General features: G+C 41.9%; 1 long non-coding RNA gene across 4 annotated transcripts in view; it reads right to left on the bottom strand.

The window, feature by feature from the left end:
- The window catches only part of LOC142848799 (uncharacterized), a 43,942-nt gene that overhangs the window by 24,109 nt on the left and 2,211 nt on the right, over positions 1-17,622 (bottom strand). For 2 of the 4 annotated variants that reach the window (XR_012910474.1, XR_012910476.1), the window contains one exon: positions 11,027-11,334. This is a non-coding gene — a long non-coding RNA (uncharacterized LOC142848799). Of the gene's footprint in view, positions 1-11,026; positions 11,335-12,505; positions 12,707-17,622 lie in introns of all 4 variants that reach the window. The other 2 variants (XR_012910477.1, XR_012910475.1) reach the window with 2 other exon arrangements.

Genomic DNA, 17,622 nt, shown 5'->3' with positions numbered 1-17,622 from the left:
CGTGTGCTTCTCCATCTCTCTTGACTGATTTTAGTTTGAAGTCTATTTTGTTGTTAGGATAGGTACATCTACTTTTTTCTTATTTCCATTTGATTGGAAAATCTTTTTCCAACTTTTTACTTTGAGGTAATGTTTGTCTTTAAGGTTGAGGTGTGTTTCTTGTATGCAACAGAAGGATGGATCCTGTTTTTGTATCTATTCTGTTAACCTGTGTCATTTTATAGATGAATTTAGTCTACCAATATTAAGAGAGATTCATGACCAGTGATTGTTAATTCCTGTTATTTTTTCAGTGGTTGTATTTGTGTGTTTCCCTTCCTTGAGGTTTGCTGGTGTAAGTTGTGAGGTTACCTGTTGTCTGTGTTTTTGTGAGTGCAGCTAACTTCCTTGGGTTGGAGTTTTCCTTCTAATACTTTCTGTAAGACTGAATTTGTGGATAGGTATTGCTTAAATCTGGTATTGTCATGGAATATCTTGTTATTTCTTGCTTTCTCTATCTATGGTGATTGAAAGCTTTACTGGGAAGAGTAGTCTGGGCTTTGCATCCATCTTTTCTTAGTGTCTGCAGCATATCTGTCCAGGGCCTTCTGACTTTCAGAGTTTCTATTGAGAAGTAGAGTCTGCCTTTATATGTTAGTTGGCCTTTATCCTTTGCAGCTCTTAATATTCTTTCATTATTTGTATCTTTACTGTTTTTATTATTATATGGTGAAGGGTCTTTTTCTTTTTGGTCTAGTCTACTTGGTGTTCTGTAAGCTTCTTGTACCTTCATAGGCACATCCTTCTTTAGGTTGGGAAAGTTTTCTTCTATGATTTTGTTGAATATATTTTCTGTGCCTTTGATCTAGACTTCTTTTATCCCTATTATTCTTAGGTTTGGTCTTTTCATGGTATCCAAGATTTCCTGGATATTTTATGTTAAAGATTTGTTAGATTTAACAATTTCTTTGACCAATGAATCTATTTTCTCTATTAAATCTTCAACTCCTGAGATTTTCTCTTTCATCTCTTTTAATCTGTTGATTATGCTTGCATCTGTAATTCCTGTTCATTTACCCAGATTTTCCATTTCCAGAATTCCCTTCATTTATGTTTTCATTGCCTCTATTTCAGTTATGAATTCTTGAATTGTTTAAACTGTTTGCTTCATCTGTATGATTATTTTTTTCTTGGTTTTCTTGACTTTCCTTAAGAGATTTATTGATTTCTTCCAATATTTTGTCTTTTTCTCCATTTCTTTAAGGGAACCTTTTATTTCCTCTATAAGGGTCTCTATCATCTTCACAAAGTTAAATTTAAGGTCATTTTCTTCTGATTCTTCTGGGTTAGGCTGTTCAGTTCTTCCTGTTGTAGGACCATTAGGTTCTGGTATTGCCATATTGCTCTTTAGCTTGGTGCATTTATTCTTGCATTGGCGCCTACTCATGTCTTCCTCCAATGGGTGCACATGGGGCCTGTGGCTTGGGTAGTTACTCTTCCTCCTTGTGTGGGCGGGGTTGTGCCTCTGGTAGTCACTGATACAGCTCTGGAGCTCTTCTTCAGGTTCACTTGGGTCAAGGCTCTAGTGGTTGCAGATGTGGTAGAGGATGGTGGCAGGTGTGGGGAGGCTGCTCTGGAGTTTCTGTGGTTTGGTGGTAGGGGGTAGGGTGTGGGATATGCCTCCTGGGCCCTCTAGCCAGGAACCCAGACACTCACTTCTCTAGGGGAATTTAGGGCCAAAGCTCCAGTGGTCACACATGTGGTGGGGGATGGTTGTGGGTGTGGGGAGGCTATTCCCAGGTCTCTGGGACTTGAATGGGTAGCGGTGGAGTATAGGATATGCCTCCAGGGACTAGGGTCTATAGAGCAGGGCTCTCCAACCAGGAATCCCAACACTCACCTCTCCAAAGGCAGTCAGGGCCAAGGCTTCAATTTGTCATCATCTTTTTATACTTTCAGCCACACTCAGTGCCATTTATTCTTGCCAAGGCAGCAAACCCCAGGTGAGATGAGTATCCCAATCCTCCCAAATCAGATGCTCCTAGAGCAGCTTTGGTCCTGCCACATTGCACAGAGGTGCAAGGCCAACCTCTGAACGCACACAGGGAGAACTTTACATTTCACCCTAAGACATGACAGTTATAGTGTAAAAAGGTGGGTTCTGGAGATTTTTAAACAAGACTGGATTATTGTAGATTTTGCCAAAATTAGTACCATTCCCTTTATGATTGCTGGATTGCAAAGGTCCCAATAAGGAATGGGGTAGTTGCTTTTTTCTTCAATGCAGAAGCAACTATTATTATATATGTTTTGATATTTTAAAATGGAATGTTAAATGTTTGAAATTTTATTTTGGAAATTAAAAAACATTTATTTTATTTTATATGTGTAAGTATTTTGCCTGCATATATGTCTATGTATCATGTGTGTTTCTAGTGTCCCCAGGGGTAAGATGATGATGTCTGAATCCTTGTAACTAGGAAGTTGTATGCTGCCATGGATGCTAGGAACCAAACCAGGGCCCCCTGAAAGAGAAGCAAATGCTTTTAATTGCTGAGTCATCTCTCTAGCCCCCATATTTTGGGAATTTTAGCAAGATATTAAATTAGGAAAGGGGGACATCCAAATTATTGCCAATATTTGGTGATGTAAATCTTGTCACTTAGTTATTGTTAATTCTTGGATCATTTAGCAGTGAAGCCAGAGAGGGCTGAGAGAACGTCTGTTTGGTCACTTGTTTAAGCATGGTCAAGCATCAAGATATGATGTTTTGATCAGGAAAGGGCCAGCAGAGCTCACTTATTTGACCAGGCTGGCTGGTTAGCAAGCTCTAGAATTTCCCAGTGCTTGGATTACAGATATGCACTCTGGTGTTCAGACTTTTGCATGGGCACTGGGAGTCTGCTTTAGTTATAGCTTCTGTTACTGTGATAAAGCGCCATTGTGGTTCCCTTTTGATAGATCATTGGCCATTTGTGTGTGAAGGGGAAAGCAGAAGTGAGTGAGTAGGGCTGGAATACTTGTGAGTCAAAGGAGATAGCTCTCCAAGGCAGGGGGATATAAAGGATGGGGACAGAGACTGGGGCATCACCTATTTTGTATTAAAGAACATGCTCCTATCATAAAGCTCTTGTCAAATAGATCTTTCACTTCCTTGGTTAGAGTTACCCCAAGATATTTTATGCTGTTTGTGGCTATCGTGAAAGGTGAAGCTTCTCTGATTTCCCTCTCTGCTTCCATATCCTTTGTGTATAAGAGGGTGACTGATTTTTTGGAGTTGATCTTGTATCCTGCCACATTACTAAAGCTGTTTATCAGCTTTAGGAGTTCTTTGGTGGAGTTTTTGGGGTCGCTTATGTACACTATCATATCATCTGCAAATAACGAAAGTAATGACCCTATCCTATAGCAATACTGATGAATATCTTGCGTATCATCATAGAACCTTCATCTGGTGATGGATGGAGATAGAGACAGAGACCCACACTGGAGCACTGGACTGAGCTCCCAAGGTCCCCATGAGGAGCAGAAGGAGGGAGAACATGAGCAAAGAAGTCGGGACCACGAGGGGTGCACCCACCCACTGAGACAGTGGAACTGATCTATTGGGAGCTCATCAAGGCCAGCTGGACTGTGACTGAAAAAGCATGGGATAAAACTGGACTCTCTGAACATGGCGAACAATGAGAGCTGATGAGACACCAAGGACAATGGCAAGGGGTTTTGATCCTATGTAATGTGCTGGCTTTGTGGGAGCCTAGCCAGTTTGGATGTTCACCTTCCTAGATATGGACGGAGGGGGGAGGTCCTAGGACTTACCACAGGGCAGGGAACCCTGACTGTTCTTTGGACTGGAGAGGGAGGGGGAAAGGAGTGGGGGGAGGGGGAGAAAGGTGGGAGGAGGGGGAGGGAAATGGGAGGCTGGGAGGAGGTGGAAACTTGTTTTTTGTTTTTTTTTTCTCATTTTCTCAATAAAAAAAAGATTAAAAAAATAAATAAATAAATAAAAAAGAAAAAAAATAATAAAGCTCTTAATACAACTCAAGGTTACCATGTGGGAAATAGGGGCAGAGCTCTAGCAGGGAACTATGCCAAGGTCACCTTAGAGAAAAATGAGGCATCCAGGCTTTGGGACAGCTTTCATGTAGGGTCAGGCCTCCAGTTCTAGAGACTTTCTCCAAATAAGGGAAGGCAGAGAGCAGGAAGTCTCGCTAGGGAGGGAGTCCCCATATTGCTGAGCTTGGAGAGAGCTGCCAGGCCATGGTAGACCACAGCCTCTGAACACCAAAGCCTCCCAACACACCATGGCCAAAAGCAATTTGGGAAACAAAATCTGTTTATTTCAGCTTAAGATTCTCAGGTCACGCTCCATTCTGAGGGAAGTCAGGACAGAAACTCAAGGCAGGAATCAGGAGGCAGGACTGAAGCAGAGGCCACGGAGAAACATGGCTCCTTGTGGTTTTCTTCAGCTCTGCTTTTTTGTATAACTTAGGACCACCTGCCCAAGGTTAGCACTGTACCGCGTGACGCTGGGCCTTCCCACATCAATCATGAATCAAGAAAATGCCCCGGAGGCTTGTCTATAGGCATTCTGATGGATGAAGGCATTGTATCAATCAAGGTTCCTCTTCCCAGACAACTCCAGTTTGTGCCAAGTGGAAACAACAACAGGACAGTGTCTGTGCACAGGACTTCGTCCTTGGCCAGCACATTCCTTACTGACTGCACCACCACTGTGCCCCAGAAATTTTATTTTAGGAGCCAAAGTATTTAATATATTTTAATGTTCAGCTTTTCATTACTGGCACATTCCCATGGTTTTCAAGATCAGAGATGTCAAAGGTAACAGAATCTATGCCCTACCTCTCCTCCTACTTTTTCTAAGTACCATTCAGTTCCCATCAAACACACATTTTCTGTGTTTTATTCAAAGTATAAATATCACAGTTTTAGTTAGATTTCCACTGTGATAAAACACCATGACCTAAAACAACTTAGGGAGGAGAGGGCTTGTTTTACCTGCGTTTCCTCATCACAGTCGCTGAAGGAAGTTAGGTCAGGAACTGAAGCAGAACCCATAGAGGGGTGTTGCTTACTGGCTTGCTCCTCTTTATCTACTCAGTGCGCTTTCTTATAGACCTCAGGACTCAAGAACTGTGCCACCCATAATGGGATGGACCCTTCCACATCAATCACCGATCAAGAAAATGTCCCCACAGACTTGCCTATGGGCCAATCTAACAGATGCATTTTTCTAATTTCAAGTTCTTTCTTCCCAGACAACCCTGGCTTATGTCAAATTAACAAAAAACTAAGCCAGCATCATCAGTAAATATAAATATACATTCTTATCTCTCTTTTCAGTTTCACACAATAGGAACAATATTATCATTTTTTTCTTTTACTTTGCATTTCCTACAGTATTGTGTGTCTGGCCATATTATCTTATCTGTGTAGAAAGAGTCTGCTATGGTTCGGATCATCAATGTTCCTTAAAGGCTCACATGTAACGATGTGGTTTCCAGATGATGGCGTTTGTACGAGGCATTGACGCCTTCATCAGATAGGGCCTCATGGATAGGTCATTGGTGCCATGCCCCTGTTGGTGCCACGCCCCTGGGACTCCAGCCCCTCCTGTGTCTCTCTCCCTCCCAGCTATCTTAGAGCGAGCAGCTTTGCTTCACACACACACCTCACCATGATGTCCTTGGCAACTGGGCCCAATACAGCAGAACTGACCAACCATGGACTGAACCAGCACAAACGATGAGTCAAAGCGTGTGTTGATTACCTCTGGTACCTTGTCACAGCGGTGGGAAGTTGACTAGAATGGATCCTCTTCATTAAAGGAGTAAAAAGCAAAACAAACAAAAACCAGGCACACCAAACCTGCAATCCACATGGATGGAAATTCGGGTTGCCTTCAGTCTTTGTTAAAATGTGACACTGAGTTATTTACAATTATAGCGTTGTGCACCCATGCAAGTTTATCTGTAGCTAAAGTTACAGAAGGGGGTGAAAGGGTGAATACATTTGTAATCTTGACAGCAATTGTCACAAACCTTCACTAGGGCTGTCACCCCTTGCACTCCCGCCAGTGCTGAACATGAGTGTGCATTCTCCCCGTACAAAATATCAACAGTTCAAAGCCTATGGGATTTATGAAAAGTGACACTTTGCTCTAGGTTTAATCTAAGTTTCTTTTATAATAGAGGCAATTAACATTTTCCCACATTTCACATATTCTATTTTCCTTTTCCTATGAACTATCTGTTCATATCCCAAGCTCCATTTTCTATTGGAAGTTAGTCTTGGTTTTGTATTTTTAACCCAATTGAGAAAAATTAAGCACTATAAATTATCTGAGGTCTAAAATACTCCCAGTCCATTTTTAATGTTATAAAACTTACAATAAGTCTGCCATTTTAATTCTAGTAAATATGTCTTGTTATACTACAAACTAGTCTTTGTTCAGGCTGGAATTAGAAAATTCAAATCTGGCTCATACGTACATGTGAGCGCATATAATGATGTCCTTCTTGTAAAGTCACATGTGGCCGTAAAACTTGATGCCAAAAAGGGAAACCAAACTCAAATGGGGTCTCTAAGACACAGCTATTTTTGAGGCTTAAATGCAAAGTCCCAGCTTAGCCTCGGCCTTGTTCACTTACTGGGGATAGCATCTAATTATTTTAAACCCACTCGCTGAAGAGTTTACAGTCTAAATCATTAATCTCCAGCCAGAATTCTTCATTGACTATTTGGTGCACAGTGTGTTGTAAGGATAAATTAAGCTCCATTTAATTAATAATTTTCAGAAACATAATAAGCATCATGAAGTAGGCTGTCAGAGCTGGACAGACCCTCATTATCTTGTTTTCTTATAAACTCTTAATTGGCTTTGGTTTCTTACCTCTCCTCCTTCAGTTTTTCTTTGACTTTTGAAACATTTTCGGCACTTGCCATTACAACATACGGTCCACTTGGCTTCCATGTCACACGCCCAAAGTTTTTCATGTGTGACCGTCTACCCCAAAAGCTAATGGTCTCTAGGACAGTAGAAATTCGATTTTTTTCAGGGAGCAGATTGCAGATTTTTCTTAGAAGTGGTCTGAAGTTCCTGAGATCCACCCATCTGTGGGTTCCGGAGAGGACACAAAGGCAGGGTGTTGGGGGTGGAGTGGGGTGGGGTCTTCTACTTTCCCCGAAGAAAGGGCTGCCCTGCTTTGCAGAGAAGTTAATATTTCTGCATAGCTTTGCTACATCCTATTTCCTGAGGTCATAACAGTCTGGGTTCCAATTACATTTTTAGAATAATGAGCCTGCTACAGTAAATGAACATTTTCAAGAGCAATCAAATCTATCGAATGTGCTGGCACCTAATAATTCTCTCCTTGGCAGGGGAATGAGTGGGCATTTTGGATGATGAGGTGGGGTTTGTGAAATATGATAAAAGAGGGATCAGAATATGAGGTGGCTCTCTCCCTGTCTCGGGGCCTTTATTTAATTGAGGCATCAAGACGATAAAGGTGATGGGTCTTTTCTGCAAATGGTGAGGCCCCTGACTCTGAACCGCCTCAGGGTTGGTGCTAACCTGACCTCAGAAGTCATCTGTTCTAAGTTTGTCTCCTTTCTCCTTTTTAAAGTTGTAACTGGTATCAAATGTTACTCGAGCATCATGGCTTTTGGATTAGGGCTATCACGTTGAATGGAGTGGGATTGTGTAGCCGGTTGAATGACTATGTCTTAGGAAAAGATAGTTTTAAAATGTTAAAAACTGTGGTTTATGACAAAATACACTTTATGCAGCAGTGCTCCCTTTGGCTTTGTGGTATTTTTCATATGGTTTTTATCAAGGCAACTTTGCAACTGGATGTATACAGGGCCAACTGTTCTGCTACAAAGGCAGAGAAAACTAGTTGGCAGTTGGAGCCATCTGAGTAGCAAGATTTAATGGAAGAATCCCCTCAATAGGAACTGATGCAGGACCCGCCAATGAGCAAAGAGGAGGAAACTTAAGGTGTCACCATTCACGAGCAACTGTGCACATTGCTGAACACTGTCATTTTGGTCCTGTAATTTTCCACATAATCTTGCATGCATTTCCTACTTCTTCTGTATTAGGGAGACTCCCTAAGCTCAGTGAAGTAGCATCTTCGTTTGCAAATGCTATTCTGGGGCCAGATGTGGTACTGTTGCCGGGAGAGGTGTATAAGGCTTTGGATAATTGATATTGAATTGGTGGGTGTGTTTTCTATTTCCACTCAAAACAACAGAGCAGAAACATTTGTATTCATGTGAAATATACATGAGTGTACATTTATAGTTTTAGTTACTTTCCCCTGTTAAGAAGAGGAATTAGAGAGAGAGAGAGAGAGAGATTGGATATCCTGTAAAATGTTCCATTGATAACTGCTTGCTCTCGCTAAGGACAAGCAGCTTAGAGGAGAGTGTAGTAGAAGATTTGATATACAAGCTTCAAAAGGTAGAGGCTAGATCACCTAAAAATTCAAGATTGACAGGTGAGTTGATGTTTAGCAATCCGGGAATCATTAAGATGCCAAAATACCTTCCCCAAAGGAACAAATAAGTGACTGCCTCATGTATTCTAACCACAAAAGAGGGAGCACCCTGTATGGTAGACCTGTGAGATCTTCAGGCTATGCTTTGGTTTATCACTGGTTAGCATGGAAGGCTGTCAGCTTTAAGGGGTACCCTTGACAAGACTAGACCATGGAGAAATCAGCCAGACTTGGTGGTGTATGAGATATCATTGAGGCTATTTGCATGCAGTAGGAATTTACGTTGAACCCCAGTAGAAATATCAGAAGGTTTCTTGACTTCCACACACAGGCTGTGCCATGTGTAAGTGCATACAAATAGACATAAATAAATATTTAAAATATATTTACTTAAGAAATATATCTCTGTGTATGAATATGAGAACATTTCCTGAAAGGTTAGACTGATGAGAGAAGACCCTTCCTGCATGTGAGTGGTTCCAGACTATAAACTTTAGTCCTGAACTGAATAAAAAGGAAGAAGCAAACTGAGTGCTAGCATCATTTTCTCTTTGCTTCACGATGTGGGCAGAATGTGACCTGTCACTTCACATTCCTGGTGCCATGCCTTCCACAGCATGATAAGCGGTAACCCCCAAACTGTGAGGCAAAATAAAACCTTCGCTTTTTAAAGGTGTTTTGGTCAGGTATTTCATCAGTGCAATAAGGAAAATTAGTACAGGTCCTCTTTTCTCCTGGAAGAGCCTTTAGTTTGTCTCAGGGTGGATGCCCCTTCCAGGCATGAGTTGTCTCACCTGCCTTCAGAGTCTTGGTAAAGACCACTCTCTGGGTGCTGGCAGAATGCTTGATCCTTACAAGCACGGACCTATGCATTGATCACTGACTGCAGAATATATTTCTGAGGAAGGAGGCACAGATACATCCACTGGTTGTATCGCTTTCTAGTAGGCCATTCAGAAGTATCGAGCCTCATAAAACACTGCAATAGTCTTAAAGACCAACCTGAAGCATGAACTCAGGAAGCACCGGAGTGTGGAGTGCCTTCCTTTAGAACAGTGAAAGCAGCAAGTCGGTAACCCCTTTCTAGGGCTCGACTCTGAAATGTCTCCCACAAGTTCATGTTTTGAATGCTTGTTTCCTAGCAAGCAGCCATATTTATAGAAGATTGTGGAACATTTAGAATGAAGGACCTAGAGATGGGCCTTTTAGGGTGGTACCTGTTCCTCACCCCAGCATGCTCTTTGCTTCCTTCTCTGCTCCCGATCAACTGTCTCTGCTACATGTTCCTGCCATGACAGTCTGAGATGCTCTGTCTCTGCCTTCCCAGCTGTGATTGGTTGACACTTCTAAAATAATGGTGAAATAAGTCCTTCTTCCCTTGAGTTGTTCCTACCAGATGTTGTAGCAACATAAATGTGGCTAATATCCCCATATATGATTGTATTTCTATAACTAGATGAGTAAAGGCTGCTGTTGCACAGTGAAGTCAGCAGGACTCTGCACAGAACTCAAAGTGGTCCACCGCAGCATCCAAACAAAAGTGGGAATGGGAATGTGGATGTCACTCACTTAGAAGTCAAGCATTGAGTCACATCCCCAGTTCACAAAGACCACCATGACAACATGATTCCAAGATGGAGGAGTATTGTGTCTAGATGAAGAAGAGGTGCTGAGCATCAGCTGTGGCAACCAGCAGCCAACTGCATTATTGGGGGTTGGAACTCACTCTGTCTACCAGTCAGAGTTCACCACAGAAGCAGAACACAGCGTTTGGATCAATGACGTATCAGTTGCTTTTCTGCTAATGTGACAAAACACTATGTCCAAGAGCAGCTTAGAGAAGGAAGAGGTGACTTTAGCTTGGTTCCAGAGGGTAAGAGTCTATGATAGCAGAGAGGCTTGGCAGCTGGCAGCTGGCAGCTGGCAGGAGGCATAGCAACGGGAGCAGGAAACTGAGAGATTACATCTTTAATCATAAACACAAAGTAGAAAGTCAATACAAGTGGGGCCATGCTATGAACCCTCAAACCCTGGCCCCAATGACATATTCCATCTAGCACCACCTCCTCAAACAAAACTACCAAATGGGGACCAAGTATTTGACCCTTGGAAGACAATTCTCATTTAACCACAACAGATGGGTAGATAGACAAACAAGCAGACAGGCGGGCAGACAAGTAGACAGATGGAGAGACAGGAAAATAACAAAAGGGTCGGCCTATGTAAGTATGAGGTTTAGAAACACCATAATCTACTGCAAACTGGAGACTGGGGTCAGGGGACATGTCCCAGACCAAGAAGTAAGGCAGGACAAAAAGACTGAATTCTTCCTCTTACCCCTTGTCTGTTCAGACCCTTAGCTTCCTTGAGGAGATCAGGCTACTAATCTACTTACTCAAATGCTAACCCCACAGATACACATACAAAATGTTGCTTTAGGCACTCATGGCTCTGTTAAGTCAACACAAAAGGTTTGGTATCATACTCCAGTGGGGAAAAGCTCGCAGGAACCATGAGCTACTCACAGATGTGCATGTAGAAATGGATTATTGTGGCAGCCATGGTGAGGCAGTCCTTAGACATCGCCTTCCAGGAAATGTACGGTAGCAAACCTAACCTCAAGCCACAACTCCTGCGGTCTCACCATGATGGCATTGCCAAGCCTGTGTTTTCCCAAATTCGAGGCTTGGAGATTGACTATGCATGGCTGGAGTTCCCAAACTGGTCCAGAAATGGTTCTCTTCCAGCAAGAATCTTTAGTAAGAGTTACCTCATTGGTTTGCCTCAGATGCTCTGCTTCTCAGAGGAGCTGGACTGGTGTGGTTACAAACACCTATAAAGACAAAGGGTGGGTAAGAGAAGGCAGTCTTTCTCTTTGGAGGGAAAGGTGCTACTTTCCTGGTTTCTATAATTTTCCATGTAGTCAATGTAGTCTCAGTCTCTGTGTATTGTGGGTGAACGCTTCTTGAGTTATACAACCCTAGGTTTGCTATTTACTGGCTCTATACTTGGGGCAAGTTGATTAACCCCTTCATGCTTAATTTCTATATTTGAAAGAGTTATATAAGCCAAAGTTCACTTAGAAAGGAGTGCAGAGGTATAATTTGCATTTTCCCAGTGGTTCCTCGTCTTGAATACAATATAGCTGGCCATGAGGTTTTGTTTTCTTTGCAAAAAAAAAAGTCTGTTTAGATCCTTTACTTGTAAAAAATTGGGTTATCAGCTTTCTTTCGAGTTATTTGAGTTTGTTATACATTCTCAATGATATTTGGATAAATGACTTGCAAATATTTTCTCCTTCCTCTGTAGGCTGCTTCTCTATTTTCTTGACTGTTTCCTTTATTGTTCAGAAACATTTTGTTAACATTTTGATATCATCACACCCATTTGTTTTGCTTTGGGTAACATACCCAAATTTCATTACCAAGATTGACATCAGGAAGCTTTCTCTCCAGAATTTTTTCTAGATAATTTGTGGTTTCAAGTCTTTAATTCGTTTTGAGTTTATTTTGTGTGTATTCTAAGGTCAAATAACTATAACCAATAACCATCCATTCTAAACTTGAAATAGAATGTAATGTGTTTGCCACATACACAGCAAAAGGTAGTTAGGTGAAGTGGTGGGTGTGTTTATTAGCTTTATTATTTATTATTAAAACATTACACTGTACAATTGAATGACTGTAATTTTTTGTCAGTCATACCTCAATAGAACTAGCAAATTTTACAAAGTATCAGGACAGAATTTAACATAAGGTACTTCAACTTGGTGCATAAAACTGTGAACTAGGGAACCAAAAAAAAAAAAAAATCCAACCTCAAACAAGGAACAGTTAGATACTTCCCAGAAAGAATCTGTAGGAGTAGTTACCTTGCCCAGGACAGAGAGTCAAGGTAAAGATTGGACTTGTTAAGTTTAGAGTTTGGAGAAGGGCCTCTGTGTAGTTACCTAGAGCTGCTACCATGAAGGACCATAAACTGGGTGCCTTAAACATTAGACTTACATTTTCACAGTTTTGGAGGCTGCATGGCCAAGGTCAACAAGTCAAAGACTGTGGCAGAGAATCTCTTCTATGCCTTTCTCAGAACTTCTCGAGGTTTATTGTCTTTTTCTGTTGTGTCTTGGGTTTTTTCAATATCGCCTTGGCTTCTGCCTACTCCTCTTAGTGGGTTTCTCTCGTGTTCATGTCTCTGTGGCCAAACTTCTGTCTTCAAAAGAAGCCAATTGTTTTGGATTAGGGTCTAGTGACCATATCTTAAATTAGTAATGAAATCGTAAAAATCGAAGAGCCATTTTAGGCACCGGAGGATTAGACTTCAAGCCATAGTAGGCCACACAGATTCAAAATAGATCACTGAGGAGGAGATGCTACTAGATGGTCTTAATACCCCTGAGTCAGATGTCTGCAGCACAGACATCTGGGAAGTAGACACTCTCTGGACAGTGATGCTGAGTTGGAGGATATACTATAGGAATAGAAAAACTTTAAACCAATTCATCTACAGAAGAAACCCCAGATTCCAAACTGAAGAAGCATTGCGAGCAAAGTTCATAGGAACTGCTACCAGAAATGGAGTCTTCAGGAAGAGCCTAAACTTCCTTTGTCCTTCCCCAGCCATTGCAATAGGCAGAAACTAACAAGGAATGAGCTAGAAAAGCAGAGCTGTAGTTTGCAGAGTCCCCACCCAGCATAACGGAACAGGGTACGCTAATTATTCCTTACATTCAGCTACAATTCCCTTGTATGGGCTCTGTTACTTAAAGAGTAGCTTGTAAAGTTACCTTGCATTGAAACGTGTATAGGGCCTGTCTAGCTCCTGAAACAGTCCTGAGTTTTTACTATACTCGAAAAATTTAGATATGTTATGCCCAGATCACGGAGTCCCCCAAAAACCAACTAGGAGACTGAGTTCTGTATGTAAAAGCAAAAAGCCTTTATTCTTACATTAGTTTGCAAACTCAGACCTCCATGTGTTCAAAGTATCGGAGTGATTGGAGTGCCCTGAGCTCAATTAGGGTTGGGTTTTTGTAGAAGCAAAGGTGGAGGTGAGGGATTTTTAAGGTTCAGGACCCTTAATTGGCTGACATTTTTCTAGGGTGTCCTGATGAAAAGCGATGGGTGTGTGCTGGAAGGTGGTCTACCTACAAAGGTTGGAATGTTAGGAATTTCCTTTGGATGGTCTGGTCCTGGGTGGTGCCTGGGTAGTCTCAGTTTGTGGTCTTTCTTGGAACCAGATATTGCCTCAGGGCAAACTACTGAGATTCAGACCTCTTTTGAGCTTATCATGGCTGGGTCCTACAAGATATTCATTACACTAAATACATCCAAAGATCTCAAAGAGAACAAAAACAAATGCATGAATTAATTTAGAAGACACAAGTCATTTCCTGAATGAATTCCAGGAAAACACAAATAGCTGAATTAAGTAAAGAAGCCAGTTCGGGAGCTGAAAATAGAAGTCAATTAAAAGATAGAAATACTGAAGGATAGCCAAACTGAAATAATACCTAAGAAGAAAAACACAGTAATCCAAACAAAAACTTCAATGGAAAGTCTTAAAAATATATTGAGTCATATACATGACAGAATATCAAGGTCTTTGGGTAAGATAAAAGACTAAGATGGTTCAATTAAAATCACTGACAGCTTTTCAAATGTATAAATAGAACATATAAGATCAGTGAAATACTATGAAAATACGAAATTTACAAAATATTCACATAGAAGGAGAAGAATAAGAAGAATTTGTGTTATTTTTAAAGCAAGTGGAGCACTGGACTGAGCTCTCAAGATTCAGTTCAAGAGTGGAAGAAGGGAGAATATGAGCAAGGAAGTCAGGATCACGAGGGGTTGGTCTTGTTATTCTTTTTTAAAAAATGCTGCAAGATCCCTGTGGCAGTAGGCAGCAGAAATGCTGTAGGTCCCAAATGGTGGTAGCAGGCCATGTGGCGGCAGGCAGTGGGCCCCAGGCAGAGACTGCTGCTGGTCCCTGAGCAATGGCTGGTCCCAGGCGGGGAGACACATGGCGGGCGGGCAGAAGACAGAAACATGGATAGACATGACATGCAGGGTGAGGTTGAATGTTTATTCAGGGGGTTATGGAAGAGGAAGGGTGAATGGGGGGGACAGAGAGAGAGGGAAAGAGAGAGAGGGAGGAGGAGAAAGAGACAGAGAAGGGGGATAGCAGAGAAGTGGGGAGAGAGGCAGAAGCGAAGCTACCTCTCTGAGAGGAAGATGGAAAAGAGAGCAAGTTCAGGCCGGAAGATCAGCCTGCCTCAGCGGATGAGGAGGGGAATGGGTGTGGCTTGTCTCTTAAAGGGACCCAAACCATAACATTCCCAGGTCTTCCTTATAATAAAAAGCACGCAAGTCAAGAAAGCAGAAAAGGAAGGGCCCAAGATGGCGGTGGACAGGTCAGAGGTAATGGGAGTGGGCATGGCTTGTCCCTTAAAGCGACAGGAAAGCACAACAGGTCTACCCACTGAGACAGTGTTGCAAGAATAGAGGTGAGCCATCCTGAGAGCATGAGAGTGCGAGAGCTGGCCTTTCTCACCCCTTTTCTGCCTCATGGGGGCATGGGTAAGAGAAAGAAGCACTCCCCCCTCTGTCCCTCACCACCTGAGGCTGGCAGGAGAGCTGGTCTTGGGTCATAAGAGTGGGAGAGCTGGTTCTGCCCCTTACCAGCTGAAGCACTTTGGAGAACAGACCTTGCACCTTGCCCGGGCAGCACAGTAGAGCTGTGGGTACTGTGAGTCAGCCCCAAGGGCATGATATCTGGAGAACTGGACCTGCCCCTTGCTGCCTGTGGCATGGATGAGCCAGCTGGGGCAGTGCTGGAGAGCTTGCCCCTGAAGTAAGGATGCAGGAGACATGCAGGCTGACCAACTCCAATACAACATATTATTACTGGTCCCGGTGTCATTTCAACAGGGAGCAGCAGGACGCATGCAGAGGTCATCTCCTCTGTAGAAAAGCCTTCTTTCATTGGGATACACCACAGTTGGTCTGCAGCCTTTACCTGGGTCAGCACAGAAGCTGAAAGAAGTGGTATAGGAAAATTGGGTACTGTCTATTGAGACTTTGATGCTGACTGCATTTTCTGAAGAAATTCTGCAGACTTCAACAAAAAAAATGTCTCCAATGAAAATGAAATGGTGTCAAGATTCACAAAATATGCAGCTAGTGGCCATTTAGACAACACTGAAATCCATATATCCTGCAGCTGTGATGTTGAGGACCATCATGGTGTGGACTCCAAAAACTGCAGGAGGAAGTCCATTGTCTAGACCTGGATCTAGCCAAAGAGAGGTGGCAAATGGTGGCATAGTCTACACAAGCAGCTCCAGTCAGTGGGATCTCCAGACAGAGAACTGGAGTCAATGGGGCCTCTTTGCAGTAAGATCCTGTTGTCATGGTCCTTATAACAGTTTTTGTGATTCTGAACACAACTGTCTTCTACTTTAGTTAATAAAAAAAAAAGCTTGTATAAGATTTTGCCTAAACATATAAAGATACATGTATGGCAGTCAACTGTCACTGTTACAAAAACTAAATTAAGACACAAACTCTATTTTAGCTCACTGTTTTGAAGGTATTGTTTTGAAGGTATCAAGTCATAACTAGTTGACTCTAGGGTAGATTGAAGGGTGGCATCACATGGCAGATTCTATTTACCTCATGGCTAGGATCAAAAGAGGAACAAAAAAGACCATCATTCCAGCATTTCCACTGAGAGCACATCCCACAATGATCAAACGCCTCTCATTAAGCCCTAACCCTTAAGATCCTATCATCTCCCAGAAGGACCAAGCTGAGGACCCAACCTTTAATGTATGAGCTTTGGGGGAATATAGAAAGCTGCTACTATCTTGGTATCTGTAACTGATCACAAACCCATAATTGGGACATTTAAAGTATACCGTTCAATAGTATGGAGTCTATTCACAGTCACACAAATATCCCCACAACTATTTTAATCATTTCCAAAAGAAACCCCGAACCCACTAGTAGTCACCCCTCATTCTACCTTCTCTCAAGCCCTGGCAACCACCAATCTATTTCTGTCTCTATAGATTTGCCTCTTCCTGACATTTCATACTCAGTACAAGGGCAATCATGCAATAGCTGGTGTTTTCTGACCAGCTTCACATACTTATTTTGAAATGTCCAAGGCTCTTGATGGTTTACAGAGTTGCTTATATAAGAGTTTAGAAACTGCCACCGAGGGTAACAACACTCACTTCCTACAGTTGTTATGGGGACAAACTGAGTTAACATATAAAATAATATAACAATGCTTGATGGTTACTGTTAGTAAATTATCAGCTGTTTGGCTCAGTAAATACTCAGAGGTATTTACGGAGACAAACAAGGCTGAATGTCTATGTTCTGGCCAAACTGAAAGGCGAGCAGACGTTCAGAAAAATATGAGCATTTGCCTGGAAGGAAGTGGTGTTTACCAAGGTACTTGATGGAAATTGAAGTTTCCCCAGGGTTCCTTTCTGTGTAAATCCCACACTTCACTATGTTCTCTTCTAACAGTTTCAGGGTAAGGTCAACAGGCAGTTGTTTCTCTCACTTCACAGTGTGTATATATATATATATATATATATATATATATATATATATATATATATATATATCAATTCAAGTTGTTGCATCTTATGTTTCACTTCAATGCACAGACTCACCAAACGTGTTCTACGTGTCGGAACTAAAGAATATTTAATTTGTGTTTTTCTTGTCATACAGATTTTTAGACTCAAATTAGCCCAGTGAAGTCATATAGTAACATTGTAGCACTGAGAATGGTGATTAAAGCATCCTTGTGGAAAAGTGAGTAGATATCATACAGTCTCTCAATCTGTACTCTTCTCCCCCTTACACACACACACACACACACACACACACACACACACACACACATTTTAGTGCTGGGATTTTAGGTGTACCCAGTTGATACTCTTGATTACTCTAGGTCTTCTTTTAAAATTTTCATTATGTTTTAATTTACTTTGTGTGTGCTTACACACATGAGTGGTATGTGTGGACACACACGAGGGGTATATGTGCATGCACACTCACTATGGTTCGCATGCATAGGACAGATGACAATTTGT

The sequence above is a fragment of the Microtus pennsylvanicus genome, chromosome 4 (assembly GCF_037038515.1).
Source record: "Microtus pennsylvanicus isolate mMicPen1 chromosome 4, mMicPen1.hap1, whole genome shotgun sequence".
NCBI lineage: Eukaryota > Metazoa > Chordata > Mammalia > Rodentia > Cricetidae > Microtus > Microtus pennsylvanicus.
The sequence above is the reverse complement of the archived record's forward strand: the minus strand, read 5'-3'. Positions and strand labels throughout refer to the sequence as shown.